Source organism: Diabrotica virgifera, chromosome 3 (genome assembly GCF_917563875.1).
Source record: "Diabrotica virgifera virgifera chromosome 3, PGI_DIABVI_V3a".
NCBI classification, from domain to species: domain Eukaryota; kingdom Metazoa; phylum Arthropoda; class Insecta; order Coleoptera; family Chrysomelidae; genus Diabrotica; species Diabrotica virgifera.
In genome coordinates, this window is record NC_065445.1 from 54,957,424 (window position 1) to 54,981,433 (window position 24,010).

The 24,010-nt window shown below is 32.1% G+C and overlaps 1 protein-coding gene across 3 annotated transcripts in view; it reads left to right on the forward strand.

Moving 5' to 3' along the window:
* Positions 1 to 24,010, forward strand: part of LOC114326570 (protein mini spindles) — a 141,078-nt gene that overhangs the window by 25,667 nt on the left and 91,401 nt on the right. The window lies entirely within an intron of this gene.

Genomic DNA, 24,010 nt, shown 5'->3' on the forward strand with positions numbered 1-24,010 from the left:
GTGCTTTTTCTCAAAGTTCGCATCACCCTGTGGATTATTCTATCATTTATAAAATACTGAAGTTAAAACCCAACTATAGCCTCAGGTTTTCTTAACATTTTGTCTTTCGATTCATTCGCTTATGTTGGATAATAAAAAAGTTAGGTACTTTAACAACTGGCCATGTTTGTCATCAGTACAGGTTGTTTTCTAAATAAGTGCGACAAACTTTAAGGGGTAATTTTACATGAGAAAATAATGACAATTTGCTTTATAATCATATGTCCGCAAACGCTTCGTTTCCGAGATACGGGATGTTCAATTTTTTTACAAACTGACGATTTATTTATTGCTTTAAAACCAGTTAAGATATGCAAATGAAATTTGGTGGAATTTAAGACGTAGTTATTGCACATTTTTTGTATATTCACCACAAAAATTCATTTTTGTATATTCAGCACAAAAATTGTATATTCACCATTGGCGTGCGTACGGGTAATATTATCGGTCATAATACCCGTTTGCGCGCTAATGGTGAATATTAAATTCTTAATTGTATGTCAAAAAATGTGCAATAACTACGTCTTAAAACTCACCAAATTTGATTTGCATATCTCAACTGGTTTTAAAGCAATAAATAAATCGTCAGTTTGTAAAAAAATATTTAACATCTTTTATCTCGGAAACGAAGCGTTTGCGGACATATGATTATAAAGCAAATTGTCATTATTTTCTCATGTAAAATTACCCCTTAACGTTTTTCGCACTTATTTAGAAACACCCTGTACTGATGACGAACATGGCCAGTTGTTAAAGTACCTAACTTTTTTATAATTCAACATAAGCGAATGAATCGAAAGACAAAATGTTAAGAAAACCTGAGGCTATAGTTGGGTTTTAATTTCAGTATTTTATGAATGCTAGAATAATCCACAGGGTGATGCGAACTTTGAGAAAAAAACACAGTTTGATTCGTACACCCGGTATACAATGACAGTTTGACTGTCTAGCAACAATATTATCACAGCGATATTGTCAATGAATAAGGCTATAACGTGGTAAAAAATCACTTAAATCGAACAACAGGTTTAGGAAATTCGAAACATCAAAAATGACCAAATTTTTAGTGGATCGATTTTTTTGCACCGCAGTGTAGTTTAATATTAGATATAGGTTTATTATCAAGCAAACCTGTAAATTTTTTAATATTTATAAAACAAGCAATTGAACTTCGTAAGTTCTAGTAGGTTTTCACCCAATGTGACCGGAAATGCAACCGCAAGTCGATATTTGAACTCTTCGTGTAACTTTGCTTCGATTGATATACGATTTTACTTAACCTTTTAACAATGAAATTAACTAAATTAATTAAAATATCAATTAAAAAACTTTTTCACCGCGTCAAATAATATATCGCTTCTACTATTTCGGCGACTTTAAAACAGTACTTCCTATTGCAACTCTGGAACCGCAAGGCCGAGGTCAAATATCATACCTTTAAAATCAACTGTTGGTTATAAGCTCTCATTCGACACTTCAGTTGTCATTCTTTCTCTTCCAATTACGACGGAGTTGTGTTCACGGACAGACAGACATGAAACCGGAAGTATATATTATTATTTGAGGCCATGAGAGCCAGAGTGGATTAACTGATTTTAACTTGTACATAATAAAAGAAAATGATCAGAGGCACGTCGAAAAATATATCGTTATTTTATTTCTTCGACTTTAGAACATTATTTCAGATTGCAACTTGAACTCTGAAACCTGAAGTCTGAGGTCAAATTGTTCACCTCTAATACCATTTTTGGGTTAAAAGCTCTCATTTGTCATTATATCTGATTTAATAATGTAGGAGTTATATTCGCGAGCAGACAGACAGACATGAAACCGGAAGTATATATGTATTTGTTTTCGTCTTGCTAAGGCGCGTTATATAATACAGTGCGTCCATAAAGTAACGCATAAATTCGTTATTTCGTAAACCGGCGACTTTAAGGAAAAATCCCGAAACAGGTCGATTTTTATTTTTAAATTAAGATTTTTTGGCATATATTTGATCCTCGTGACGTCATGCATCTGGGCGTGATAACGTAATCGATGATTTTTTTAAATGGGAACAAGGGTCATGTGATAGCTCATTTGAAAGGGCATTTAATTCTCTATCCAATAATATAAACATTAACATAATTATTTATACAGGGTGTTCAAAAAACATTTTTTTAATTAAAATAAGTGAGACAAAAAGAAGAATATATGTAATTTATTTTAAATCAAAATGCATTTTACTACTGTCAGTAAAGAGAAAAAAATTTTATTTGACAAATAAACATTGATTTTCGTTTAAACGAAATGTTCAAACTGCCAAGAGACAGGTGGGTGGAATCTTTAACATTGAATTTAAGCGAAAAACAATATTTATTTGTCAAATAAACATTTTTTTTCTGTTTTCTGATAACAGTAAAACGTATTTTGAATTAAAGAAATTAAATACATTCTTCTTTTTGTCTCAATTATTTTAATTTATAAAATGTTTTTTTGAACACCTTGTATACATAAATATGTTAATGTTTATATTAATGAATAGAGAATTGAATACCCTTTCAAATGAGCTATCACATGACCCCTATTCTTATTTAAAAAAATCATCGATTACGTCATCATGTCCAGATGGATGACGTCACTAGTATGATATATATGCCAAAAAATCGGAATTTAAAAATAAAAATCGACCTATTTCGGGATTTTTCCTTAATATCTCCGGTTTACGAAATAATGAATTTATGCGTTACTTTATGGACGCACTGTATATTTCTTGTACTATTTCGGCGACTTTAAAACAGTACTTCCGGTTGCAACTCTAAAACCAGAAGTTCGTGGTCAAATTTCTCACCTTTAGAAATTGCAAGCCATAGTGCTGCTTCGTTGCAGTGTTTGCCCCCTTTATCCAGCTGTATCCCCCCTGCCCCCCTTTATCCAGCTGTATCCCCCTGCCCCCCTTTATCCAGCTATGTAGTAGATATGACATAAACTTTTCAAAGATGAAAGTTACGATTATAAAGTTGTGTTGACGCATTTTTATCTAGATGAGTGTAATTCATTTATTAAAATAAGTATGTAACTAGAAATTCCTATTAAAAATAGATTGTCGGGTTTGCTGAAAGTGGGTTACGTGCAAACAATGTTTAAATTCAAATTAGTCGTATTATTTATTAGAAAGTATTATAAAATAAGCTAACCGAAGGTGTTTAACGATAAATTTATTTGTATGTGTAAATGAGATCTGCCTACTGAATGTTTTTTAGTTTTTTTTTAATTTGATCCATTTACTGTTTTCGTTAAGGTGAAAATCAATAAGAATAATTTAAAGTCATAAAATAAAACGTCGCAAAGCAAAGTCTACCGATAACTTGTTAAAATACATAGGAAAAACTAAATTTACCGACGGGTAAACCTGGAAGACCTAAAAGACGACTCTATTATATGGAAGTCCCCGGCAGATAAGGACACCTTCATAGCCAAAAATCAGATTGAATCAAAAACCCCCTTATCGCTAGATTCTGCTTCTTCTCCTATAGACAAGGCGAAAACGGCGGGTTCGTTGGGAAAAATATTCCCATGAGATTTTTTTGCATAATCACATTCGTGAGACATCCCAGAATAAGGTTCAAGAAGTCCGGACAATTTTTTATATGTTTTTTTGGACCATTCTGGACAAAAAAGGTCTCTTATAATTTTTCTGTAAAGTTGATCGTTTTCGAGTTATAAGCAATTTAAAATTGACAAAAACGAAAAATGCGATTTTCAAAGCTTAATAACTCGGTTAAAAGTTATTATTATGACAGTTAGAAAGTGACTAGATAAAAGTTTAAAGTCTCCCCTACAAGATCCTGAAGAAATTTTTGTCATTATTTTATTACTGAGCTGTTATTTTTAAGTAATAATAATGAGCGCCATGCAAGTGTTAGTGTTTTTTTTATTTTTAGGGTAAAATTGCGATTTTGACAATGTTCCCCCACACGAAATTCAAAATAAATCTCATTTTCGTTTTCAGCACCGTTAAAAACATACAATATGTCTAAAATTGGCCATTCACCTCTCCGTGGTCAGTACCTGGTCATTTTGGGGGTGCCTGCCGCTAGCCTATAACCACCGCGCACCGGTCTAATCACTGTTTTATATATCCTGGTTACATTTAAATGGTTAAATTGTCCCTTTAAGTATTTAATAACGTATAAAAAATATTTCGAGAACCTTTAAAAATATTCCTGTTGTGTCAGTGTCATATATTACCTCATATTAGGTTTGTACTTGACCACGAGCACTGAATAGTAAACAAATAATACTAAAATTAGGGACAATTATGCGGTTGGGTAGTTTATAAGACTCATAACTTGTTTTATGTACACAATAAATAAGTCAAAGAATACTTAATGAAGGTCGTGGAAAATCAATCGACCTATTGAACCAAATAATAATTCACAATATAAATGTTGCCGAAAATTGATACCGTTACTATTGTGTGTCAATCAAAAAACCAGACGCAATTAATAACTGAATTAAAAAATGCAATTACAAGATATTATTATTTAATCCCAAAAATTAGAGACAACGACTTCGTGTATTTTATTTTGATGATGTGATACAGTAGACTCCCTCTACGAAAACTGAAATGGCGGACTAATTACCTCGTTATAAGCGGATCTCGTTATATCAGACAACAATAATATTGAAATATTTTGATGCCTCTTACGTAGTTTATTAGGTGTCGATGGTCGACCTAAACAATGAAACTTCGTACCATCGTAAATTTACCATCGTATATTGTAACTTTCCTTCAATATGTATTCAATATCGGTCGATAGATAAACAGAAAGGAGTTTATTGCAGGTGGTGTCTATTACACCACTGGCCTTGAAACACAGATGTTGGGAATTTCTATATATAATCAGTTGGAGTATTTATTTATAGCCATTACTTCGCTAAAAACAGGCAAAAAAAGTATTCTTTATTTCATTTTTCCTCTTTATAACCAATTATGCCTGGTTATAGAGGTGTTATAGTTCAATAGGAATTTCATGGGTCATCTAGCGTACCTCGTTATAAGCGAAACCTCGTAATATCCGTGTTCGTTATAGAGAGAGTCCACTGTATACGTCATCTGTACATTTTGGTATCTGGTATAATCATTTTCTTCTAAGTTCCTTATAAAGGAAAAGTCAAACAAGGGTTGAATGTAATTTTCCCCTTGTTGCCATATTCTAAATTTGAAAAAATGTATAGGGAATAATCAGACTTTTTTTATTACAGCGAGCATTTCATTGGCTAGAGTTAATGACGAGTTTATATAACGTCATTATTACATTTGGTGAGATTGGAATACCTGACATCTGTTGGAGGTTAAATATAATGCCAAAATATTGTTTTCAAATTATAATCGGGAAAGACGAAATGCAGATATATTATTGTTTTAATACAATTCAATTAAAATATCCAACAATTTCAATCAAAATCAAAGAGAGAAACCAAAGTAACAGAATTAGTGTGTTGGACACTTTCATAGAACAGTTTATATTTTAACTAACTTCACATCTATAAACCAAAATCTTACATAACTTATAGGAAAACATGAGGTTGACATAATGAAAGTAGTATTTATATGGGCAAAAGGGCATGCCGATATACTGGGTAATGAGAAAGTGGATGAGTTGGCCAAAGAAGCAATAAAAAAATGGTGAGATTCTAAGGCTACGGCTCCACGGGCTGGAAATTGACGCTAGCAGTAGCCGCAAAACGAACTTAAGGTTCCGCAGAACGGAATAGGAATAGCCGAACTGTACCGACTACAGGACTTGTGCGTAGTCGGTTCAGTTCGGCTATTCCTATTCCGTTCCGTGGAACCTTAAGTTCGTTTTACGGCTACTGCTAGCGTGAATTTCTCGCCCGTGGAGCCTTAGCCTAACTCAGATCTTATCGACAGATGCAATAAATGACGTCAAAGCTAAAATAAATAAAATATGGAGAAAACAATGGAAAAATATTTCAAGCATATCAAAAAATTTATATTTTTCTTTACATCAAGAACTTCCTCCGCCACCTGAATACATATTTAAGTATAACCTGCCAAAGCAAGATATTTCTACTATCGTCAGATTAAAAACTCGACACGGAAAATATGAGGCACATCTGCACAAATTAGGAATAGTTAATTCATCAGTATGTTTTTGTGATAATGTTTCGATTAGAGATTTGAACCATATTTTCTTTGAATGCAAAATTAACGAGAGATATATAAATCAATTATATTACAATTTACGACAAACACAAGTTCATTTTCCAATTAGTATAGAATATCTAATAAGTTGTCATAAAATGGAAATATTTAAGTTACTCATTAACTACTTAAGAGAAACAAATATAGTCATTTAAGTGAAATAGGTATAAATATAACAAAACTAATAAATTGAGGTAAAAATCAAATAAAAATCTATGGCTAACGGACCCGCATCCAAGCCATTTTTTTTTCTCTCTCTCACACACACACACACAGGTTGACATCAATTTATAGTGCAGATAGTTATCTTTGTTTCACACTCTTAAAGACAAAGAGAAACATTATAGCCGGTAGCTGATGTGGTAAATAAATATATGTTTTTTATTTGGCAACAGCGCTTTCCTGCTCAACTTGACAGTAGCTAAAAAAACAATATTGAGGAAAGATTTGTTGAATTTGTTTGCCGTCAAGTTTGTACCATTAAGTTATGATGTCATTAAATCTATGACGTGCACGCCTAATTGTTTGAATTGGACCATAGTAATTCAAATAACCATTTATATCAACTACAGTGGGCTTCCTCTGCTCCGTAATGCTTCTTGTCTAGGCCTCCACTCGATAATACGTTTTGTCCACCGGTTTTCTGATAATCTAGCTAGCGACATACCCTGCCCAATTCCATTTTAGCTTCGCAATTTTTTTAATAACGTCTGGTGTTTTTTTTTTCTACGACGTATTTCTTCGTTTGGGATTCGGTCTTTCACAAAGACACCCAACATATGGCTCTCCATAGAGCTCTAGTCACGCGAATCTTTTTCACTATCTTTTTTGTGAGTGTTAGGGCCGGTTGTTCGAACGCTAATCAAGAAGTTGATTATAATCAATTATTTATTGTAATCAATTTTCTTGATGGGAATCAAATCGCGACATGAAAAATACATGTAAAACACTAATCAGTTATTGATTGTAGGTAAAACAGTAATTAAAATATAGCCGCAGCTCTTAAATTATTAAAAATTGCTTATTATTATTATTGATTTGTAAGTAAAAACAAGAAATTAACATCAGAAAGAGTTTAATTATGTTTTATTTTAAATTAAAACCAAAATAATAAAATAAATCAGTCAACATAACCTCAAAATGCGACATCTGTCAGAAGTACGCTTAATCAAATATAATTGTAATTAAATATTTGATAATGATCAGTTTTTATTAGCGTTCGAACAACCGGCCCTAAATGTTTCCGTTCCATAACTGAGTACCTACAAGTAACACACACTGGTCAAATATTTTTCGTAAATGGGTAGATGCGATTTAAATACATAGTTTAATTTACCAAACGCTGTCCAGGCTAATCCTATGTGACATGGGAGCTCACATGTCTGGTTATCTCTGCCCAACCGAATTTAATTTGCTACATACTCTTACGATGTGGCTCAATATCGCTTTCATGAACAGTAATATTCTGATTTAGCTCCATATTAGTCATTATTTGCGTCTTCTTACGTTAATCAACTGCTTAATATTCCCAATACTGACCTACGGATGTGAATCTTGGATCCTGAGAAAATCGGAAAGAAGAAAGATAGACGCCACTGAAATGTTTTGTTGGAGACGAATGCTACGAATTCCTTGGACCGACCATAGAACAAATAATTCAATTTTAAGAGAGCTAAAAGTTAGCCAACGACTCGCCAGTAAAGTCAGCTCCAATCTCCAACAATTAAAATACTTTGGACATGTTATGAGAGCAAACACAGAAAATATGGAAAGACTCATTATAAAAGGAAAGTTGGAAGGCCGAAGATCACGAGGAAGATCCCCAACAAGATGGATCGATTAAATTACAGGAATATGCAAAAGACCTATACATGAGTTAAAAGAAATGGCCAGAGGCAGAGATCTTTGGAGACGGACAATACACGACATCACGTCGACCACTACACTCCCTCCGGGGGGTCTATAAGCGTGATATAATTTTTCCAACATTATTCTTGAATCATGCATATGATCAGCTATAAGGACGATGTCATCTTTTCATCTCAAATTATTGGCACTGAAACACTGAAATGGAACTGGGCAGGTCACGTGGCTCGAATGACATATAATAGATGGACAAAGCAGACACTGGAATGGAGACCAAGAGATGATCCCTATTGCGGCAACCTTAGGTGCCTATAAAATAGCTACAGCCTGAAGGTCCCCGACATATATGAATAAGTGCACCGTTGCTCTTTACAGTATTCGGAGGGGTCGGGGTCGGTAGATAACAAAAAAAATTAAAGAAAATTGGAAAGAAAACGAAGAAGAAAACGAAAAGTTGGACGCCAACCTACCTGCGTAGGATTTTATCTTACCTTACCATACCTTGTGGATACAATTGAACAGGAACTAACTGATAGCCAAATTACTCTGTAAAATTATCTGAAATGTAGGTGGATTAAATAAAAAATAAAAAAATAAAGATAATAAAAAAATGACAATCGTAAAAAAATGACAATCGTAAAAAAAAATGACAATTATTCGAAATTTATTTTATAAAAAAGTCTTAACAATAATGTAGCAAAGAGAAAAAAAAAACTAAACATAAAACAGTCAAACAAGATAGAAAACACAAACCCGTTAAATATATAAAAAAATTAACTTGTAAAACCTAAAGGTACTATTTGTAGAGAGAACGCTTATTTATACTACTATGTAACCCAAATTAAATTTATTAAAGAGCGAATTAAAAACTATAAAAACTGAACAAAAAAATGTCGGCACTTTAGGTTTTATGTAGGTAAGTACCTGAGATGCTGAGCTCAATAAATTATAGATATTATTAATGATATAAATTAAACATAAACTAAATACACAGACGTTATCATTTTTTTATACGAATCTAGCACCAAAATAAAAGGTTTTTGTTCTGTACTTATTGAAACAGTCCACCCACTTTAACTGATAAAATTTAGCAATATCTATGAAACGCTCAGTCTAAAAAAATCGCGTATAACCACCAAAGTATTTTTGAGATAAAGTCAAGTCAAAATTGTTACCTGAGATATGGCACTTTACTTAACCACTCTACAAATAAATAATATGTTCAGGCAAACATACTGCTACTAAAAGCCTCCACGGTACGGTAGCTGACAAAGTGACAAAACATAGGGCTTACAGTGTAGACTGATCCATCCTTTGCACAACCTCCAACAAAGATTTGCTTGTCTTTAAACAAAAATCAATACCAACCAATACTCTACTCCACTCAATAACCAGAATACTATTTCTAAATGATCCAGATCATCCACTGTACGACATTTACTTATTTTTCTATAAAAATTGACCAAAAACTTCCACCATCAAAACTGAAAGACCTCTCGCCTTTTTCAAAAACGTCAAAAGTGACAGTCTTGTTCTCGGCGTCTCGGTAAGTTTGGTTGCATAAGTAGTAGTGTATTTTCTGAGAATAATACACTGCTACACTATCGAAGAGAGGTCGTCCACCAACACGTTGGACTGATGATCTAAAACGTTGTCATAGGAATTGGATGCAAGAGGAGCAAGATCGAGATAGATGGAAAATTATGAGAGAGATCTATGTCCAGCAGTGGATAAGCAAGGATTGAATGATGAGTATACCTACACTCAAACTATTTCCAATAATTCTTTTTTTTTTTAATGAAAGAGTAAGTTTATATAAGAGCTGTTAATACACACACACCCAAACTTATATGGAATCATCTGATATTTTTTATTATTTCGTGCGAATTTAAAAAAACGAACACACGAAGTTTTTTTTTTTTTTTTTGTAAGCATTTATTAGCAATCAGAATTACATATTCTATAAGCTAATTTGATAACAAGTACAATAACATATATCAATGTATTATTGTACACTAAAATGGCGTTATGAGGTACATCACCCAGCGGTTTCACCTCAGTTTCAGCGAAGATCTATGGGCCATAATCTTCGCAATCTTCTGTTGTTTAGTGGCTGCAGTAATGGTAATATTAATTGGTTGGGGTGGTCTTCCAATTTCTCGTGATTGTTGGCTCTTTCTTGAATTACTGTGCTGACTAACGGGATGTTTAGGTCTGTATGAAGGGTTTGGTTGGAAATGTACCACGGGGCATTTGCGATGGTGCGTAGAATTTTTGATTGAGTTCTTTGGATAATTTTTGTGTTTGATTTGCTGGCACAACTCCATAGTTCTATACCGTACGTCCATATAGGTTTGATGACTGTTTTATAAATCAGCAGTTTGTTCTCAATTGAGAGTCGAGATTTTCTACCTATAAGCCAATTTATTTCTTTCACTCTCAACTCAATTTGTTTCTTCTTCTTTAAAATGTGTTGTTTCCAGTTTAATTTAGAATCAAGATGAAGCCCCAGGTATTTGACGATGTTCTGTTGTGGTATGTTGACTTGATTAAGGCTAATATTTGGGCATTGGTCTGTCCTTAGTGTGAAAGTTATATGTGTTGACTTAGTTTCGTTAGCTTTTATCTTCCATTTCTTTAACCACTGTCCAATTTGGTCTAGGTGTTCTTGAAGTTTTAATACTGCAGCTCTTGGATCCTCTTCAGTTGCAAATATTGCTGTGTCATCAGCGAAAGTTCCAATGGTGGTTTGTGGAGAGGTTGGTAAATCGGATGTGTACAGTACATAAAGAAGTGGACCCAATACACACGAAGTCAAACATAATTTATTTTAAAGCAATTTAATAACAAATACGTAACAATTAAATAAAACAATAAAGTATTTAACAAACAAATTAAAACTAGTTGTTTTAATGTCAATAGAATAAAAAATTTCAATGTAAATCGAATAATGTTTAATTACACTAGTCAACAAATAAACAAAAAAATTTTGCGACAGATGTTAAAATGGCTGTACCGTGGAGTTTAAAGCGCTCTGAATGCGAATTCAAACACTAAAATTTTCCACCACGTATAGATTTTGAGTTATCTTCTTCTTAAGTTACCGTGCATTTCTGCGCAGGGATCCACGCGTACATTGTCTTGTCAGGTGAAATGTTAGATTTTGAGTTATAGAATGCATCAAATATTGCTGTTTATTATAAAAATTCTTTTATACTATATACACATAAGTTCAGAACTAGAAACAAAAATTATAGTAAGTCTTTTGTACACAATTTTGTGCATATCCCAATTTTCCCATAACACTATGTGGATTAACACGAACACACATTTTATCCTGCATAGTAAAAAACTAGGAAAGCTCCTGGTTACGGTTCCTAAATACATATTATAAGTTTTACTGGCTAGTAAATTCCATTTAAAAAAAATCCATTATTGTAATCTAGAACCTAGAGTTAGGCATGTCCTTTGGACAAGTGAAGGTCACGAACTAAATCATGTAATTCGGCTTGTTGGATGCAATAAGGTGCTTTTCGTCGCTTTCGTGAAAATAAGAATGATTCTTTTCTGATACATCATCGGGTTTACTTTTATCGCCATACATTTCCAAATCTTCCTCCCAATTTGCCGAGGGTCCTGGAACTGGTAAATCTTCTCCATGGAAAACCGGCTTTATTGCTAAGATAATATCTTGATATTCAATTTTATGCTTGCTTTTCCTTGAAAACACTGACACTTTTGTCATGCAGAAGTAACAGTCGTTAAAACCGTTTAGGACTATATAAGTTTAAATGGGTAGGTTTACTGATTAAGGATTACTTTTGGTTTATTCTTTATTTAAATGTTAAAGTGCTATTCGTAGACATTAGGTATCCCAGTGTTGTCAAATTATGCACAATTTTTAGAAAAAATGTTAATTTGATAACATCACTCCCCGATATATTACAAATGACTATTTTAAAAAAAATTTTAGTAAAATATTCATTACTCAAAAATCGTAACTCATTTTTTTTTTGAAAAAATCATAACTCAAAAATCTTACGTGTTAGGAACTTTTTATCATCATAATCATATTCAGAGAGCAAAAATTAACAAAAAACGGCATATTGCATTCCAGTCGCAAATTGGTTGTAAACTAGTGTTATTATTAATGTTTAAATTGTTAGTGTTATCACCTCTAGTCCTACGCAAGCTTCAGTTTGTGTGGGCACGCTCCTAATCAAATTTCAACATTTTGTTATGGTAGGTTGTTCCATTCTTCAAAAGCAGCTTATACTAGTCGTGCAGTGTTTTGTGGATTATCCAGGTGAGCTCTAATTTTTCTTTTAAGCATGTCCCACAAATACTCTATAGGGTTAAGTTAGAGTGACCAAGCAGTCCACTCCAAACAAGGGATGCCCTCTTCTTCAATGATGTCTCTAGTCACTCTAATGGTATGTGGAGGTCCATTATCATGCATTAAAATTAAATTTTCTCCTGTTGCATCTCTCCAAAGCCTAACTACTAGTTATAAACATACCTGTGAGCAGTTAAATTTGATTTTTTACGGATCGCAATTCCTCTCCAGAACATTATACTTCCCCTTGTATATTTGTGAACAGATCTGACAGTTTTCGTTCTTGCTTGTCTTCTTCGACCTCTAAGTACTACACGATTTCGTGGGTCATCTGATTTTACACCAATCCTGACTTTTTCTGAAAATAGCACATTTTATCAATTCCCAATGTTCCAGTTTTGGTGGTGAAGACACCAATTTATGCGACCAATCTTGTGCTGCCTGGATAACTCGGGAACTCGTAACTGTCTTCTGCTGTATACTTCTTGGCACGAACTCTTCTTATCGTTTCAACTGAAAAAGTTACACCTGTAGCTTCCAAAAACTGCCTTTTGAGCTGGAGGTGAGAAATGGTTGGGTGTTTTCCAGCTGATTGGACAATTAAACGATCGTGGCGAGCCGTTATTACTTTTTGGTGACTTTCCCTTGCTTTATTTTTAAGCTTTCCTAGTTCCTGTTACCTAGCATAGGTTTTGGACAGAACGCCCTGTGTTACGTCTAGCTCTACAGCTAATGTATAAACATTACTTGCTCCACAAGACCAATAATCTTTCCCCGTTGTAAGTTCTATAACCCCACATGAGGCATATTTTCGTTTTTGGACGCAAAAGTTAGTTTATTTATTTTCGTTCAATTTGCAACTCAAGCAAATAACCTATACCGTACCGAGCTGTACTATCTGATTGTCTTATCGATTTGTTTAATTTCAATAAAAATCTTTATTCTTCGCAACAATAACAAGTTTTTTCAAAATAAATAAATATTGCATTGAAATACATGGTGATTCCATATAAGTTTGGGTGTGTGTAGTGCGAGGAAGGAATTTTTGTTCCTATCCTACCCCTTGTTTTATGTTTTGTACTTAGTCTGGGCTGATTATCGGAGAATAGGCCATTTTTGGGAAAAGTTATTTACCAGCAATTTTATTGCTGGAATCGAATTATAAGATCCTATATATTAATAATATAGGTATGCAAAGTCCTCAGATAGTGTGCTACTTTTTTTATAAACAAAATGGCGCCCGAAAATCGTGTTTTTTTCAATTATTGCTCTAGAACTCCGAAGATTTTAACTTTACAACAAAAACACTCAGATAAAAATTCACCGTGATTAAATTCTGCATAGAGACGTGTTTTTCCCGATCTGTTCCGACGAAAATTTTCCTCGGAAAATGCGGGTTTTCCCAACAAAATCTTTAATTTTCAAATAAAGTTTTAGATAAGTAATTATTTACCAATAATTAAATAATTTGGTGACTTAAAAGCCTTCTTGGTTTAGATTATAGTTCCAGAAGCTGGTGAAAATTAAACAAATGTTTTAGCAACAATTCAATTGTTAATTAATAATTTACGGTCGCAATAATAACCAAAATAATTATGATACACTGATCAAACTTTGAAATCTTATAAAGGTGAGATGCCTCTTTAACATTTTGTCGACAAAATATAAATTTTTTATTTTTTTGCATAATCTTTAAATGTTAAAAAAAAATAGGTATAAACAAATTAACGTTTCTCAGAAAGTTTTTATTATATTATAATTTTAAAAAATAGTTAAAATGCGCATTTCAAATATCTTGAAAATGAATGCTTTAAAACTTTTTTGCAACCATTTGCAAAAAAGTTATGAAACAGCAAAGTAAACATACGATTACTACGGTGTTAATAATTTTTTTTAATTCTTTCAAAGCGTAGAAGTGAGTTTAAAGTACAAGCTAATTATTTATAAAACAATATCGATTATCAGCTTAATGGTTATATTTTAATTAAAGATTATAAATATATTTTTTTGTAATTTACACGCGCGAAAGTAGAATAATACAGTACCGTAGCTACCCGCCCACATACACATCTCGCGCGAGTTTAAGCGTGTCAGCCGCTTCGAGTGAACATTTTATCACCGGCTCTGTATCAAGCCTACTTTCGCGCTAAAAATTACAAAAGAAAGTATTTTTAATCTTTGATTAAAATATAACCATTGCACTAATTTTTGACATTCTTTGTGAGTAATTAGATTGTACCATAGACTCACTTTTAAGCTTTGAAACAATTAAAACAAATTATAAACAATGGAGATATCGTATATTTATTTTGCTGTTTCCTAAATTTATTGCAAATGGTTGGAAAATTTTTTTAAAGCATTCATTTTCAAGACCTATGAAATGCGCATTTAAAGTATTTTTTAAAATTAGAATATAATAAACAATTTCTAAGAAATGTTAATTTGTTTATAACAATTTTTTTTAAACATTTAAATATTATGCAAAAAATTGAAAAATTTATATTGTGTCGACAAAATATTAAGTAGGCATCACACCTTTATAACCTTTCTAAGTTTGATCAATGTCTCATGATTATTTTGGTTGTTATTGCGACTGTAAATTGTTCATTAACAATTGAATTGTTGCTAAAATATTCGTTTCATTTTAACCGGCTTCTGAATTTATAATCTATACCAAGAAAGCTTTTATTTCACCAAGCTATATAATTATTGATAAATAATTACTGGCCCAAAAAATTTATTTGAAAATTCGAGATTTTGTTGGGAAAACCCTCATTTTCCGAGGAAAATTTTCTTCGGAGCAAATCGGAAAAAACATGCCTCTATGTAGAATTTAATTGGGGTGAATTATTATTTGAGTATTTTTGGTGTAAAGTTAAAATCTTCGGAGTTATAGAGCAATAATTGAAAAAAATACGATTTGTCGGCGTCATTTTGTTTATAAAAAAAGTAGCACACTATCTGTGGACTTTGCATACCTATATTAATAATATATAGGATCTTATAATTCGATTAAAGCAATAAAATTGCTGGTAAATAACCTTTCTTTGTACTTTACTAATTAGACCAACGTATTATAACTATTTTTTTTTCAAAATTTAAAGATTATGCAAAAAAAAGAAAAATTTATATTTTGTCGATAAAATATTAAACAAGCATCTCATCTTTATAATCTTTATAAGTTTGATCAATGTATCATGATTATTTTGGTTATTATTGCGATCGTAAATTGTTAATTACCAATTGAATTGTTGCTAAAATATTCGTTTAATTTTCACCGGCTTCTGGAATTACAATCTATACCAAGAAATCTTTGATGTCACTAAGTTATTTAATTATTGATTAATAATTACTTACCTAAAACTTTATTTGAAAATTATAGTTTTTGTTAGGAAAACCCGCATTTTCCGAGGAAAATTTTCGTCGGAGCAAATCGTGAAAAACATATCTCTATGCAGAATTTAATTGCGGTGAATTTTTATTTGGGTATTTTTGTTGTAAAGTTAAAATCTTCGGAGTTATAGAGCAATAATTGAAAAAAATACGATTTGTCGGCGCCATTTTGTTTATAAAAAAAGTAGCACACTATCTGCGGACTTTGCATACCTATATTATTAATATATAGGATCTTATAATTCGATTCCAGCAATAAAATTGCTGGTAAATAACTTTTCCATGAATTTTGCTAATTAGCCCAGAGTAACTCTGAATCTATCAAAATGCATCCTAGTTGAGCGAACGGATTTTACCATACTCGTTTAGATCTGCCTTCTTATAAGTATATGCCAAAGCATGGTGAATAGCTTTGAAGATACGGTCTCCTTGTGTTACTCCTTGCTGTATACAGAATTTATTTATATATATGTTATAGTCAAAGCCCGAATTTCAGGCACTCCTAGGTTTGACTAGGCAATCCTCAGGTCTGACTGACGATCTTAGTCAAAGCCCGAAATAAATTACAGTTTCGGCATTTGACTAGTCAAACCTAGGAGAGACTATATCATATCATAAGTTGGTCAGGCAAAGGTCGAAATTTAATTTTATGAAATCGGGGTTTGACTAGTCAAACCTCGATCAGCTATTAAAATGTCGTAATTTGTTAGATTAGGTTTAATAAAATGTCATTTTTTAATTTTAATGTTTATTATTTTTATATTATCGTAATTAAAATTAAAAAAATAGTGTTTATTCTCACATGTTGAGGCATTGTGGCATTTAGAGTTGCACAATACGTTAGACTTTTTACACTTTTGAAGAGCATTTGATTGCAGTAGCATTTTATAAAGCCTTCTCCTTCAAATTTAAAATATTTTGTACCAATTTCTTTAAGAGACAGCCTAACGTCTGGAACATCTTCGAAATTAACCCTTAAAGGACGGACTTTTGTTTTTATTAAAAAACTGAAAAAAAGTTCGTGATTTATGTTTTATTTTGAACAAATATTAAAATTATAATAAAAAAAAATAAACAATTTAAGTATTTTTTATAAAAAAAGAAGATTGCCATATGGAAACCGTAGTCCTTCCTACTACCTATATTATAATAAACATAAAAAATTACTATAACTATGAATAACAATAAAAACTATGAATAACAATAAAAACTATAACTTGTTTAGTGTGAAATTGCACATTGCACGTTAGGCATAAGCCAACGTTACATTTAGAGCACATCGTTCTCATTATAGACTTGCACCTTTTATTTGCACATTTCTTTTTTTTATTTTCCGGAGTAGATACCAGAAAATGGCTAAGATTATCATACCTAACATCATGTCATATTCCATGTCCCAGTAGTATTTTTGCCAGGTAATTCGGTATATCCAGTTATGATAAAAATTATTATAAAACATTTCATGTCGTTGATCGTATTTGGGGATCTGCTAGATTTTTAAAATGTGCATACCTCGTAGATTCTGTAACCAATAGTTCGATTAATTCGTCATCAAAATTTTTTTCGAAAAGTTCAAAGGGCGTGCAGTTACTGTATCCTTCGCAGCTGGATGCTGGAAATGGCCTAGCAGTTGCTTCCAAATCTCCCTCTTTGTTCCAGTTTACCTAAAATAAATAAAACTTTATCATCTATATTTTTCGTAAAAATACAAAATATACCTTGGTAGCGTCTATTTTCTCCATTGCAAAATCCTTTTCGTTCGAATTGCGAACCTGAAACTCGGCTGGAGCTCATAATTGGCTTGCTGGTAAATTATCTATCATACCACCATAATGGTGCCATACATTATCCTCATCAGCAGAATCTTCATCGGTCAATTCATTTGTGTCTGGTGGTTCAATGTAGATTCCCTCCACATCTAAATCGTCCGCGGACGTTCGCCATTTGTAACGCCTCTTCAAGAGCAAAGCCTCTTCTAAAATAAAATAAAAACATTCAATAATAGGTACTGATAGAGACTCTGGTTGCCATAAGACAATTTCAGTTTTTCCCGCCGTAAAATAATTACACACTAAAAGAAAAAGGCAAACTAATGCAACATTTTTAAAATCTAGTATATTCTTATAAATAAAATCGTATACTAAACAAAAAATAATTTATATTAGGTATTAAAAAGTTACTTACACAAATCTGATGTCCATTTTCTTGCACCAACAAAAATCGGATATATACACAACGATGTTAAACAAAGAAACACTAACTTGAGACTGAACTTTCAGTACTACGTTAAAATATACTTGTTTTACTATTCAGAACAGCATGCGCCATCTGCTTTTTAATAGAGAAACCTACTGAAAAAATTATTTAGATCACTGCTTACAATGGTTGCCATATGGCAACCATAGTCTTTTAAGGGTTAAGAAAATTCTCCTTGCATTCTCTTATTTGATTTCCTGAAACAAGTTTGTTTATTGTTCCGTATTTCGTACCAACTCTATACAAACCGTCAATTGTTTTATCTTGTGTGATACTCAAAATATTTCGAGCATCTTTGGCTCTATCAAATATGTGGATAGGTATTGTTACAGTTTTTCCGGTCGAAATTGGAGGAAATTTTTTTTCACTTAATTGTTTCATAGCATTACCCTGGTCATGAAGACCTTCAATCGCCTTTCCTATATTTATTTTAATCTTTTCTGTCTGTGTAACAATACCTATCCCCAGCTTTGATATAGCCAAAGGAGATGCTCGAAATATTTTGGGTATCATAAAAGCTAAAACAATTGACGGTTTATATAGAGTTGGTACGAAATACGGAACAATAAATCTTCTTTTTTCAAGAAATCAGATAAGAGAATTTTCTTAATTTCGAAGATGTTCCAGACGTTAGGCTGTCTCTTAAAGAAATTAGTACAAAATATTTTAAATTTGGAGGAGAAGGCTTTATAAAATGCTACTGCAATTAAATGCTCTTCTAAAGTGTAAAAAGTCTAACGTATTATGCAACTCTAAATGCCACAATGCCTCAACATGTGAAATAAACACTATTTTTTTTATTTTAATTACGATAATATAAAAATAATAAACATTAAAATTAAAAAATGACGTTTTATTAAACCTAATCTAACAAATGACATTTTAATAGCTGATTGGGGTTTGACCAGTCAAACCCCGATTTCATAAAATTAAATTTCGACCTTGGCCTGACCAACTTAGTCTCCGCTAGTTTTGACTAGTCAAAGGCCGAAACTGTAATTTATTTCGAGCTTTAACTAAGATCGTCAGTCAGACCTGAGGATTGCCTAGTCAAACCTAGGAGTGCCTGAAATTTGGGCTTTGACTATAACATATAGAGAACTTTTTCTAATGAGATTTTACAAGAATATCCGAGAATTGGTTTATTACATTTTAACTATTCCCTAAATTAATTTATAATATTATTAAGTATTTATCCAAATATTTCCATTTTTAATATGTTTATTAAAAAAATATCAACTATTAAGATGCATCATGATTATATTAAATTTATTTAATTCGCATTGTATTACATATCTATAAAAACCCGAAATAAAATCAGCTATTCTATTAATAATCATGTTAGTAATTAATTTGGTCATTGACTCAAACTAGTCGATGTTGTCACCTAAAATAAAAATATATCTTATCCTTCTTTAATGAATATAATTTTATTCAAGTATTAATTTGACATTTTCGAGATATGGTTCTGCTTTTGTATCGATTTATAAATAATCAAAACAAAAATATCTAAGAAACAAAAACTTTTTCTCGTATAGGTACATGTATGTAAAACAATTTCTTTTGGGGCTTAAAAGGCATATATTGTTATAATGCCCGACTGGTCAGTAATATGATTTGTCTTTGACAAAGTATACACTACAAAAATTGTACTGAAATAATCCCCAAAATCCCAAAATAGGAGAGTACTATTGTGTTTTCTATTTAACCTCGCGCTAAAAAAGTTATCCGAGATTCTTAGATTATTGTTACAAAACTGACTTTTTTATGATCTTTTAGGCACTAATGTTTAGTTTTAGTTGACTTTATTTATTTTTAATAACATACTTCTAAACACCTGAAAAACACTGAATTTATATCTTTTATTTTACAAACTACGATATCTAATTTATTTATTACACCAAATCTACTAATTTATCTAATTACAAATTCAAAAAATTATACCGCGCCCGTTACATATCAAAGTACACCGACGGTTTCAAATTCACAACTAAACTTCTAATTCCAAAAATGTCTATTTATATAGTTATGTACAATTAGTCTACCGATTTCCAGAAAAATCGAAAGGTAAATATTATTTAAAGAACAATAAAAAGGTTTATCGATGGCCTTCTAGAAGCGCCGGTTGTAACAAAAACAAGTTTCTATTTGTCTCGCCTGCAGAGAGGGTCAAACAGTTTGACGACAGAAGCTTCCGTAACGAAATAGGCCAGGTTGTGAGCGACCTATAAATAATGTCACATTATAATCCAATCGTCGGAGATTTGACCTCTAAAAATCATACGAACAAGCTGAATTTTGCTGTGAATACCAATTGGGACCCCACAAAAGATACAAAAAAGTTTGCCTCTCCTACCCCGGGGCTCCCCCTAAAATCCCCCATCTAGGGGGGGGGTTGGAACACATTGATTTACCAAGAATCTGTACCCGTAAAAGTAAAAGAATATTTCAAACAAGAAATGTAAATGTAAGATAAATTTGAACAAAAATGTTTATTAGCACTTTTTATGTAAAATGAACCGTTCTCTCAGAAACAACGCTTGAAGCGACCGGCGATTTTTAATGTCAGTTACGCGCACAAAATCAATTTTTTAGGAGTAATTATCTCAGCTACATTTCTTGTTTGAAACATTTTTTTCTAGAGCGTACAGATTCTTGGTAAAATCGATGCTCCCCTCCCCCATAAGAGGAGGGATTTTCGGTAGAAACCTGGGGTGGAAGTGGCAAACTTTTTTGCTTGTTTTTGGGATCCCAAAATTGGCATTCTCAACAAAAGTCAGCATGTTTATATGGTTTTTAAACTCGTAACGTGCATTTTGATTTTGTTAGAATATAAATGTTTTGGATATTTTTTTTAGTTTCTTAAAACGAATACTAATCACTGGTGATCGTCGTTGACTTTCGAATATTTACTTATAAGTGTATAAAACCACGATTTGTGGTTTATATTCCACTATTCTTGCTACGAGAAAAATAAATAACTAGAATCTTCTCATAAACGGAACCAATGTCGAACGAGTAGACCAATATGCACATCTTGGAACAATGATCAACTCCACAAATGATTACTTGCAGGAAATCAAAAACAGAATAGAAAAGCAAATCATTGCAACTGAAATTTTACACCTTCTTGAAATTTACATAAATCAAGACTATTTTGAATTCAATAATCAAATATACACAAACAACAGTGCAGGACTTATTATGGGTAATCCTCTAATCCCATTGCTATCAGATATATTTATGAACCAGCTTGAAACAACAATTTCTAAACATCCCGTATTTAAACAGTTCTTATATTGGTGGAGATACGTGGATGATATACTACTATGCTTTACAGGAACTAACAGGCAACTTGACCAATTTCTATCATACATTAATTCACTTCATAGTAATATTGAGTTTACAATAGAAACAGAACAGAATAAGTCCATAAACTTTTTAGATGTAACAATTACCAGACTACACAACAAACATGAGTTCTCCGTATATCATAAACCTACCCATACTGACACAACTATGCATAATTCATCATCCCATCCTACAGAACACAAATTAGCAGCCTACCATAGCATGATACTTAGACTGACAGGAATTCCCATGTCAACCAATAACTTCGAGATAGAACTGAACATCATTAAACAAGTAGCAGTAAACAATGGCTATAACGAACAAACAATTTATAAAATTTTAAACCAAAAACTCCATAAGAAAGCCCTGAAATTAGTCTATCCACCACCACAGAAAGAACCCAGTACCTTCTGCTCTATCACATATACTGGCAAGATAACAACAAAAATAGCCAGATACATAAAAAAGAAAGGAATAACACCAGCTTTCAGAACTAACAACAACTTAAGCAAATATATTAAGAACAATAAAAGCCGAAAGAGAAAGCAACTACAGAGTGGTGTGTACAAAATAACGTGTGGTGACTGTCCGAAAACGTACATCGGTCAAACTGGCAGAACTTTTGACAAACGGATAGCAGAACACAAAAGGGCATTCAACAATAGAAAAACAGACACTTCACATACGCACTTCACCTTCTAGATCATAATCATTCTTTCAATGAAGAGTTTCAAATTCTGCATATTCAAAATAAAGGCCTTAAGCTATCTTTTTTAGAATCTATGGAAATTAATAAACTGAAAAATACAGGTATAATTCTGAATGACCAACTCGAGACAAACAGCTCCCCACTCCTCAACCTCTTCAGTTGAAGACTTAAAAAGGCAAACACATTGTAAACTATATCACTTGAGAAAGGCACTCTGCCGAAACAGCTGTAGTCACTTAGTTGTAATAAATTTTGTGGAAGTATAGAAAACAAACGTTTTCAGTGTTTTATTGTTAGAATAGAAAAGGCTACAAAAAATTTTAACAAAATGAGAAGAGTGCTATACACAAGAGATTTGAAGATGGAGCTAAGAGTTAGGTTGGTTAAAGTTTTCTCGACTTTGTTTTATGGAATGAAGCTTGTACCTTGAATGCGGTATTCTGAAAAAACTGGAATCATTCGAGTTTTGACTGTATAGAAACATTCTGAAAATTACGTGGACAGAACACGTCACAAACAATGAGGTTCTGAGAAGGATGAATAAAGGAATAGAAATCTTAAATACATACAACCAAATGTGGAGAGAGAGAGATATACAACTTGCCCCAACTGATTATGCAGGGAAAGATTCATGGAAAAATAAGCATCGGGAGACGTAGAACATCATGGCTGCGCAACCTGAGTGAATAGTACGAATGTACATCAAATAAACTTTTCAGAGCAGCCGAAGTCAGAATATCTATGATGATGATGATTGCCGACTCTAGAAGATTAATAGTAGAGGATCCGATATAAGGTCGATTTGCACCGATCTGTTTGGATAAAAATTATTGAATATGAAATTTACCATGTTAACAATTACAAAAAACAAGGGTTGTCCGATCTAATCTTGTTCTAACTATAATTAATTAATAATTAAAAAATAACATTTAATTTATGAATTTAAAAAATGACATTTTCTTTATGAATTAAAAAAAATTCGGCCCGGGCAGTTGTTATTTCAGATTTTTTGGATCATTCTAAACAAAAAAGGTCTTTTGTAATTTTTCTCTAAAGTTGATCGTTTTCGAGTTATAAACAATTTAAAACTGAAAAAAGAACGAAAGATGATAATTTTCAAGGCTCAAAAACACAAGTAAAAAATATCATTTTTGTAATCATAAGTACATAAATTCAAGTTCAAACCTTTTTCTATCAGGTCTTGATAAGAATTTTAGCCATGTTTTATTCTAACTAAAACCTATTTTTTTTATTGTTAATGAGGAAGGTTTCTTATGGGGAGACGGGCATTAACAACTAAAAACCAATGTTTCAGAATGAAGTAAGTCCAAAAGACTTATCAAGAACTGATAGAATATGGTTTGAACTTGAATTTAGGTACTTCGTAATTTCAAAGATGATATTTTATACTTATGTTTTTAAGCCTTGAAAATAGTCATTTTTCGTTCTTTTTTCAGTTTTAAATTATTTATAACTAGAAAACGATCAACTTGAGAGAAAATTACAAAAGACCTTTTTTGTTTAGAATGACCTAAAAAATCTGAAATAATACCTGCCCGTGTGGAAATTTTTTTAATGTATAAAAAATGTCATTTTTTAATTATTAATTAATTATAGTTAAAACAAGATTAGATCGGGCAAACCTTGTTTTTTGTAATTGTTAACACGCTAAATTATATATCCAATAATTTTTATCCATTAAAAAGATCGGTGCAAATCGACCTTATATCGTATCTTAGACTATAAGTACCTTCTTCACAAAATTTAACTACTGGATCCTTGACTATTTTGTGTTTTCAGACACAAAGCAATTTGCTATTTTGTATCGGTAAATAAGTCAAAACTG